Source organism: Babylonia areolata, chromosome 5, assembly GCF_041734735.1.
Source record: "Babylonia areolata isolate BAREFJ2019XMU chromosome 5, ASM4173473v1, whole genome shotgun sequence".
In the NCBI taxonomy this organism is placed as follows: Eukaryota; Metazoa; Mollusca; class Gastropoda; order Neogastropoda; family Buccinidae; genus Babylonia; species Babylonia areolata.
The window spans coordinates 52,316,444-52,324,735 of NC_134880.1; the positions used below are offsets into that span (position 1 = coordinate 52,316,444).

The window sequence follows — 8,292 nt, forward strand, 5'->3', positions numbered from 1 at the left end:
GGCAGGCATATTTTGTGGCCTCCACTGTAAACTGCCGGACCTGCATGATTGGACGATCGGCCATGCACGCGCCCCGCGGCTGACCCAGTTTCATAATGTCACGTGCACGGCCTGTTGGGTCGTGTTCATCTGATAGCTCAATGATTGGCTTCTGTCTTCCGCCCACACGACTCTGTGTGTGTGTGTGTACGTGCATGTGGGTGCGTGTGCTAGTGTGTATGTGTGCGTAAACGCGCGTGCGCGTGTGTGTTAGGTTGTTTTGTTGTTGTTGTTTCCCGTGCAGATGTGGTGTTGCAGAGGCCCGCTATGATTAGAGATCAGTACGCAACACGTTGGCGCCTCCACAAAACATCTGTATCATCATTAGCACTGAGTAGTAGTAGTAGCAGCAGCAGCAGCAGTAGTAGTAGTTGTTGTTGTGTTAGTAGTAGTAGTAGTGTTATTGTTATCATCATTATTAATACCATGATTATTATCATTACTATTATTGGTGGTGGTGGTGTTTTGTTGTTGAGTGTTACTCCCCAGTAGTAGATTTTTTATGTATTTTTTCTGTAAAAAAAAAAGTAATGAAAATTAAAAAAACGAAGTGATGATAAGCAAAAAAATCTTAGAATGTACAATGTCCACGCAAAACTCGTTGTATTCAAGAAACAGTGTTCGTGTAGCTCGCTGGGTTTTAGAAGAAAAAAATCTGTCGTTATTAACACACACACACACACACACACACACACACACACACACACACACACACACACACACACACACACACACACACACACACACACACACACACACACACACACACACACAATCAGTCATATATAAAAAATAAAATAAAATAAAACATTGCCTTTTGGAGACGCTGCTGACATGTGCTTCGACTGAAGAATAAATGATGTCCTGATGTCGTGCAAAACCCATACTTACTGCAATGACATCGGAACGGGGAGAGACAAACGGAGAGACAGACAGACAGACAGACAGACACACACACAGAGAGAGAAATAATCATGTTCGTCACACACAGCAACAACCGATTTTCTGTGGCATAACTGTAGCTTTAACTCTCTCTCTCTCTCTCTCTCTCTCTCTCTCTCTCTCTCTCTCTCTCTCTCTCTCTCTCTCTCTCTCTCTCTCCGGCTCACCGTTTAGTATGTGCTTGTATTGATATGTGTGTCGATGTTACATGCGTAAATATTTGTTATATGATTTATACTGTACTTTGTTTTTCTGTGTACTGTCCAAACCTTTGAGACGAACAACTGAAAAAAAGGTACATTACACCCCCCCCCCCCCCCCCCCCCCCCCCCCCCCCCCCCCCCCCTGTCACATGTACTCGAAGCTAATGACAAAGTGTCGCAAATCTCTTATTAGTTTATGTTGTTTCAGTTCTGTTTTTTTTTCCTTTCTGTTCCATTTTATCTGCTTTGCACCATTTTGTTCTGATTAGTACGTACTATGTCACTAGAGCTTTACAGCTAATGACATTAAACATTTCAGTGTTCAGTGCTCTCTCTCTCTCTCTCTCTCTCTCTCTCTCTCTCTCTCTCTCTCATTTGGGGGCTGCAACGTTTAGATAGCATCGAAAAAGTACATTTATTAGCTTGCAAAAGATTTCTCGGTTCCCCTCAAAACACCCAATATACTAATATACTCAGAATTAGGCAGATACCCATTATACGTTAACTCATACATGAAATCCGTAAATTATTGGTTCATATTATTAGACTGAAATGAATTTAGATAGATTACCTAAACAGGCGTATCTTATGCTAGTAAACTTAGATGGGAACGGTAAAAGGTGTTGGGTAACAGGAATTAGAGAAATTTTGTGTAAAACTGGATTCAGTTATGTGTGGTTGAATCAAGGAGTTGATAATATGCAGATGTTTATATTACATTTCAAACAGAGACTGATTGACATGTATGTGCAAGAATGGTCGGTATCTGTCAGAGATAAGGAAAGATATGCTGTATATATTCATCCATGCAAGATGGTTTCAGAACTGGACTCTGTTTTGTACATTTGGATATTTATTGCCTCAGAGTCGCTTTGACACAAATAAAACTTGGAGTCTTGCCGCTAAATAAGAACTATGAGAGATACTCTGAAAATCCGGTTGCAAGGTTTTGCCCATTTTGTAAAGGTGTGAATGAGGATGAATATCATTTTATATATGCATGCCCTTTGTATGTCGATCTTAGAAAAAGGTTTCTTGGTTTGTATGTCAATGTTCAGATTAACATTCTGCTGGACGGAGTAGATAAACATAGATCTCGTTCTGTAGCAAAACTATATTTTTCATTCAATTAAGCGCAGACCGACAAGAAGCGATAACTAATCAATGAAGAAGAACATTTCTAGACTACGTGTGTGATAGTAAATGTCGTATGAAAATCCATTTCAGTAAAATGATGACTATTTATACCAATCCTGTGCAAAATCGTTGTTGTTACATGCAACTTCAGAGTATTGGATAATTTCTAATATTCATAGGAATGTCAACGGAATGCTATTGTCAGCACGTCCCCCTTCCCAGCATCCCAATGCAATGATGCCTATGGCCTGAATGCAATAAAACATTCATTCATTCATTCTCTCTCTCTCTCTCTCTCTCTCTCTCTCTCTCTCTCTCTCTCTCTCTCTCTCTCTCTCTCTCTCACACACACACACACACACACACACACACACAGATACACACGTGTGTGTGTGTCTGTGTGCATGCGTGCGTGCGTGCATGCGTATTTATATCATGTATGTATTGTGGGTAGAGAGAGTGGGGGTGGGAAGGAAAGGAAATAAATTAAACGGGAGGTCCAGCTTAAGTCCATGCATGGGAGGCTATCCAAATAACACCCCTGCTTTTGCCTTAATCAGGGTTTGTTCCCATTAATCGAGAAGGTGAGACACCAGGCTATTTCGTTCAGTCGGCTGATTGTCGAGCTTGCAAACCGAACTTGTTGTGACTCCGAGTATCCGTGTCGGGGAGTCCCACGATGTGAAGAAATGAAACTGCGAAGTATGATGATGTGAAAAATCAAAATGTGAAGAAAAATATGCGGAATGCCGTGAAAAAAAACCCACAAAAAAACAAGCCCTAAGGACTGGTATTCACTGAGTTTCGTGTGTGTGTGCATGGTGTGTGTCAGTGCATGTGTGTGTGTGTGTGTGTGTGTGTGTGTGTGTGTCGTTTGAGATAGCTGGATAACTGAGAAACATCATGTTTGTTTGTCACAGTTTTTTTTTTCAGCCTGATAATCACCAACTACTGACGGCTTGGAAAAGGGTGTTCGTAGAACCGAACGTTGTGTGCTGCTGGAAAACAACTTTTTCCACCAAGTGAAGTAAGCACCCAGTGTCCATCAGGATGCTCAGATTCAGTGGATCCGCTGTATTCGGTTCATGTCTCGGTCCTATAGTGGCTTTCGTGGTGTACTTTTCGTCGTTTTGTAAAACGTCTCTGGTTTCACTGAACTCGTGTCAAGACTGATTTTCAAATGCTGTTGTTTTGTTTGAGTTTCGAAGCGGTTTGGATTCAAGGAGTCGCTGAATGCGTGCCGGGACGGACGGACAAATCCTTATACTGACGCGTACACTAACGGACGCCGGTACTCAGAGTACACGGCATTAGCGGCTCATTGGGGGAAATGAAACAGTGCAGCATGTAGTATGATGCATGCGTTCGTAGTGCTTTGTGTATCGAGACGAGCTAAGGGAAATAACTCCGGTTAATATGAACTTGGCGGAATAAACGTGGCTTACACAGAAGCACTCTGTCTGGACTCCATTTGTCCCTTTACATAATATTACACAGCACAGCCTGACCTTCGCATAACCCAACGCGCTCTTCGAATGAGTCCTTGCAGAACATATCCTAGGTTTGTCAAAATATTAACATACAAATGAAACAGAGTGATTGGGGGGGAAAAAAAGTGTCACGTGCAGTTCAGCATATAGTAGTAGTAGTAGTAGTAGGGACGGTGTCTTGTTACACCTAGACCGCGAGGTCTAATATTTGTCCCCTCTTGGTTTTGGTATTGATTGTTTTTGTGAAAGTCGGTCGTGCCTAATGGGGTTTCTACTCATTATAGCCATAAAATAGTTCTTCTAGCTGGGGAAGTTTGTCTGAATCAGGTTCTTGAACTCATTCACAGATTTTGCAAATTTAACTGATTGAGGTAGTGCATTCCAAGGGTTAACGACTCTGAAAGAAAATGAGAATTTGCGCTTATTAGTTCTGGCATGCATTACAAACAATTTTCCTGCAGTGAACCATTCTGTTGATTCAGTGTTTTGTCCTGACTGTGGGTGTGAGTGCTTGTTTTTCCTTAATTTAGTGTTCGGTGTTTAGGGACTTTCCGGCCTTCTCTCGGAGTAGTTCCTAATCTGAAATAAGCTCCAACATAAGTTATGTGACACACTGAACAGATAATAAGCAAAGATAAGAACAAAATCCGACTGACACACGTTGTTCGGATAACTGTACACGGCCACATTTCCACCAGAGCCGTGATAGTCTAGTGGTTAGGACCTCGCGTTGTGGCCGCGATAACCCAGGTTCGAATCCTGGTCACGGCAGTGCTTTTTTTTTTTTTCCCCATAAAACGTTTTCTGTGTAATTTTTTTTTTTAAAGTCACATCATGTCCCAATTCGACTCACTGACTTCAATCCACTGTCTGCCTCTGTCTCTGTCTGTCTGTCTGTGTCTGTCCGACCAGCCGGTGACTGAGTCTGCCGCTCTCTCTCTCTCTCTCTCTCTCTCTCTCTCTCTCTCAAAATTGCAAGTGTTTGGTCATCATTTTCAGTCACTGAGGAAATGAACGTATTTCCTGATTGTGAAACACAAGAATAAACTTAATCTTTTCGCAGAGTCAGTGTGTTCCCGGGCCATTCAATACAGTCTCAGTCTTGTCTGCCTGTCGCTTCATCTGATGATTGTTTTTTTCAAAGCTGTATACTATGTTTCTTAAGTAAATGGCTGGAGGGAATAACAGAAAACAATTTTTAAAAATAATTATAAAAAAAAAATTTTAATTTTAAAAAAAAAAGATGCCGTGACCAGGATTCGAACCTGGGTTATCGCGGCCACAACGCGAGGTCCTAACCACTAGACTATCACGGCCCGAGATTGATTGCTGTATTGAACATTCATAAGGAAAGTGTGCTCGCTGGCGGAAAAGCCTGAAACGGTTGAAGAGATTCCGCTGTCAGAAGAGTTGCTATCAATAAGCAAGCAACCATAAACAAACAAACAAAAGGCCGTGCATTAATTTTCAGAATCAACACCCAGCATCATACCCTTAAAACTGACGCCCATAAGATATTATCATGCCATCACATCCAAACAAAATAAGCAACGGCAAGCCTCCACTGACAGCCTCATTTTTGTGAAGTAAGCTTTAATTGCATGTTTATTCTGGTACTATTTTTTCTCCGGAGATTGTTTGAAGACTAATTTCATATTTGCTTGTCTTGGAGGCCTGGCACACCCTTTGGATGTCTGGGGTCGGTTAGCCCATGTGTGGGCCAAAACTGAAAAGCCGCAAAAAACAACGTCGAGATGGAGCGGTATTCCCATGATTACACTCTTCAATCAAATTATCTGTCCCAGGCATTTCTACATCCACGCATCCCCGGCAGAGTAATCAGTATGTTGATTGTGGCCGTTACAAGAATAATAATGATGATTTTTTTCAACATTTATACCTGCTTGCACGCACGCACATCAGTTTGTGCCGATTGTGTGTGTGTGTGTGTGTGTGTGCGCGCGCGTGCCTCTTGTCATCGAGCTCAATAGTAATATCCCATTCAGCTCAGTGGCCTCTGTGTGCGTGTGTGTGGTGGGGGAGGAGTGTGCGTGTGGGGAGGGGGGGGGGCGTCACAGAGAGACAGAGAGGAAAGAGAGCAAACAAAAAATCGCCGAGGTTAAACACAAATCTGTACGTATGACATTTTATGTAAATTGTGTTACTTTTGACTGTCTGTGTGTGATTATTCAATGTGCTGTCAGTGTATTTGTGTTTGATGAGTGGCGAGGAATTGTAAGGAATTAAGAATGGTGCCAGCAGCTTGTGTATCTGTGGAATTTCAAGGGGGAAAATTCAAGAAAACCCACGTCATTGTTGTCAGTTTCAGTTTCAGTTTCAGTAGCTCAAGGAGGCGTCACTGCGTTGGGACAAATCCATATACGCTACACCACATCTGCCAAGGAGATGCCTGACCAGCAGCGTAACCCAACGCGCTTAGTCAGGCCTTGAGAAAAAAAAAAATATATATATATATATATATATAGAGAGAGAGAGAGAGAGATATATATATATATATATATATAGATAGATAGATAGATAGATAGATAGATAAGCGTACATACATAAATAAATAAATAATAATTATGATATAAAAAAAAATTAAAGATAGTAGTAATGAAAATAATGATAAAATAATAATAATAAATAAATAAATAAGGCAAAAATGATGATAAATAAACAAATAAATATAAAACATGAAGACACACATTCACACATACACCCACACATGCATAACAGATATGCCCCAAAAACGCAGTTTCACAGATATGAAAGCACAGTCAAATACATATAAACGTACATGAGCTCCAACACACACACACACACACACACACACACACACACACACACACACCACAAATTTCCCTGCACCTCCTCTACCCCCTCCTCCACACACTCATTTCTAGTCTATGTATCGCAGCTTCCACGGCACACACACACACACACACACACACACACACACACACACACACTCACACACACAGATGAACGCTTACTTGTACAAGCACACACACACACGCCCATATCTCCCACCCCCAACCCCACACACATATATACAAAGATATATATATAATATATACGTTCCAATATCCTGTTGCTCCCACAGTGTAGGCATGCATACACTCACATACCTCATCCTCTACCTCACCTCCTCCCTGCACCCCCACCTCCCCCTCACACACACAACACACACACACACACACACACACACACACACACACACACACACACACACACACACACACACACATGCACAGAACTCTCCTGACACTTGTGTACACTTACACTCTCACGCATGCACAAACGCACTCAAAAACACAGACCCACACATACACACAAACACACACATACACACACGCACAGAGGCTGCCATTGACTGGCCGCAAGAGGGATGGGAAAAGATCTCTGATGCCAAGAACGTGGCGTCTAGTGTGTTGCTCAGTCTATTGTATTTGGAAAAGCCCACAGAGACTCTGTTCCGTTTTGAAGAAATTTGCGCAATGTTGGTTTGGAAATTATGCCGATATTTGTTTGATTTGCAAAGCATCCTGCTCTACCTTTCATGTTAGACTTACGGCCGCTCCCTCTCTCTGCTTTTATTTCTTTGAGGCGATCGATGGTGTGATGGCCTTGTACCTGTTCTTTTTGATATTCTTTGACTTTTCTGAGGATTTCCGATTTTCCTAGATGTAGGCCGCTCGTTGGTGTTGCGTTACCAGCAAGTCTGTCAGCTCGCTCATTTCCCTTAACTCCTGCATGCCCCGGGCAGTATGACCATGTGAGTTTTTTTATCTGAAAGTTGCGCATTGCCTTATGCCACTCTGGGCTTCCCATTCCGTTTTCAATTTTCTGTATGAGGTTCATTGAGTCTGTTAGAATCATGGCATGTTGGTTTCGGGGCGTATGGATGGACGATAGCCACTGGAGGGCATGTGTCACAGCTTCAACTTCCATCGTTAGGCTGGAGGTTGTGACTTTGTAGGCAGCATTCTCTTCCCTAACTGTTTTTCCATTTTGTTTCGCAGTGAATCCCCAACCGGATTGGTCTTTGGTGACTGAGCCATCTATGTATATGATGATGTCCTCTTCTTTACTGTTTTCTTCTATGAGTAGCTTCACTTCCGCATCAGTTTTGCCCTCTGGCCATTCCTGACAATGTCTTCCTAGAGTGGGTGGAATGGCTATGTTGAATAGATGGTTGAGGTTTTCGGGGGTTTTCTCCCATTCTTTTGTTTCTTTCAGGTCTTGTAGTCGGCATACTAGCTGGATTGTGTCTTCTGCTTGCCCCATCCATGATCCTCCTCGTCCTAGACGGCTGCCTTTTGGTTGTTTGACTGCGTCATGCAGTTGGTTTTGAGGGTTTTCTAATGCTTTGAAGTAGGTCTTGACCTGTTCTAACTTGTTTCTGGCCTGCACTGAAGGAAGGTCAAGCAGGTATCGCATGGTTTCTGTGGGCGTGTCTTTTGTTGTTCCAAGGATCA

General features: G+C 42.4%; 2 non-coding genes across 2 annotated transcripts; one reads left to right on the top strand and one right to left on the bottom strand.

The window, feature by feature from the left end:
* Window positions 1-4,510: 4,510 nt before the first annotated feature.
* Trnah-gug (transfer RNA histidin (anticodon GUG)) lies at window positions 4,511-4,582 on the top strand. Its single transcript has one exon. It is a non-coding gene; the product is annotated as a tRNA-His (tRNA).
* A 473-nt stretch (window positions 4,583-5,055) lies between these two features.
* On the bottom strand, window positions 5,056-5,127 carry Trnah-gug (transfer RNA histidin (anticodon GUG)). The gene has a single exon. It is a non-coding gene; the product is annotated as a tRNA-His (tRNA).
* Between the last annotated feature and the right edge of the window lie 3,165 nt (window positions 5,128-8,292).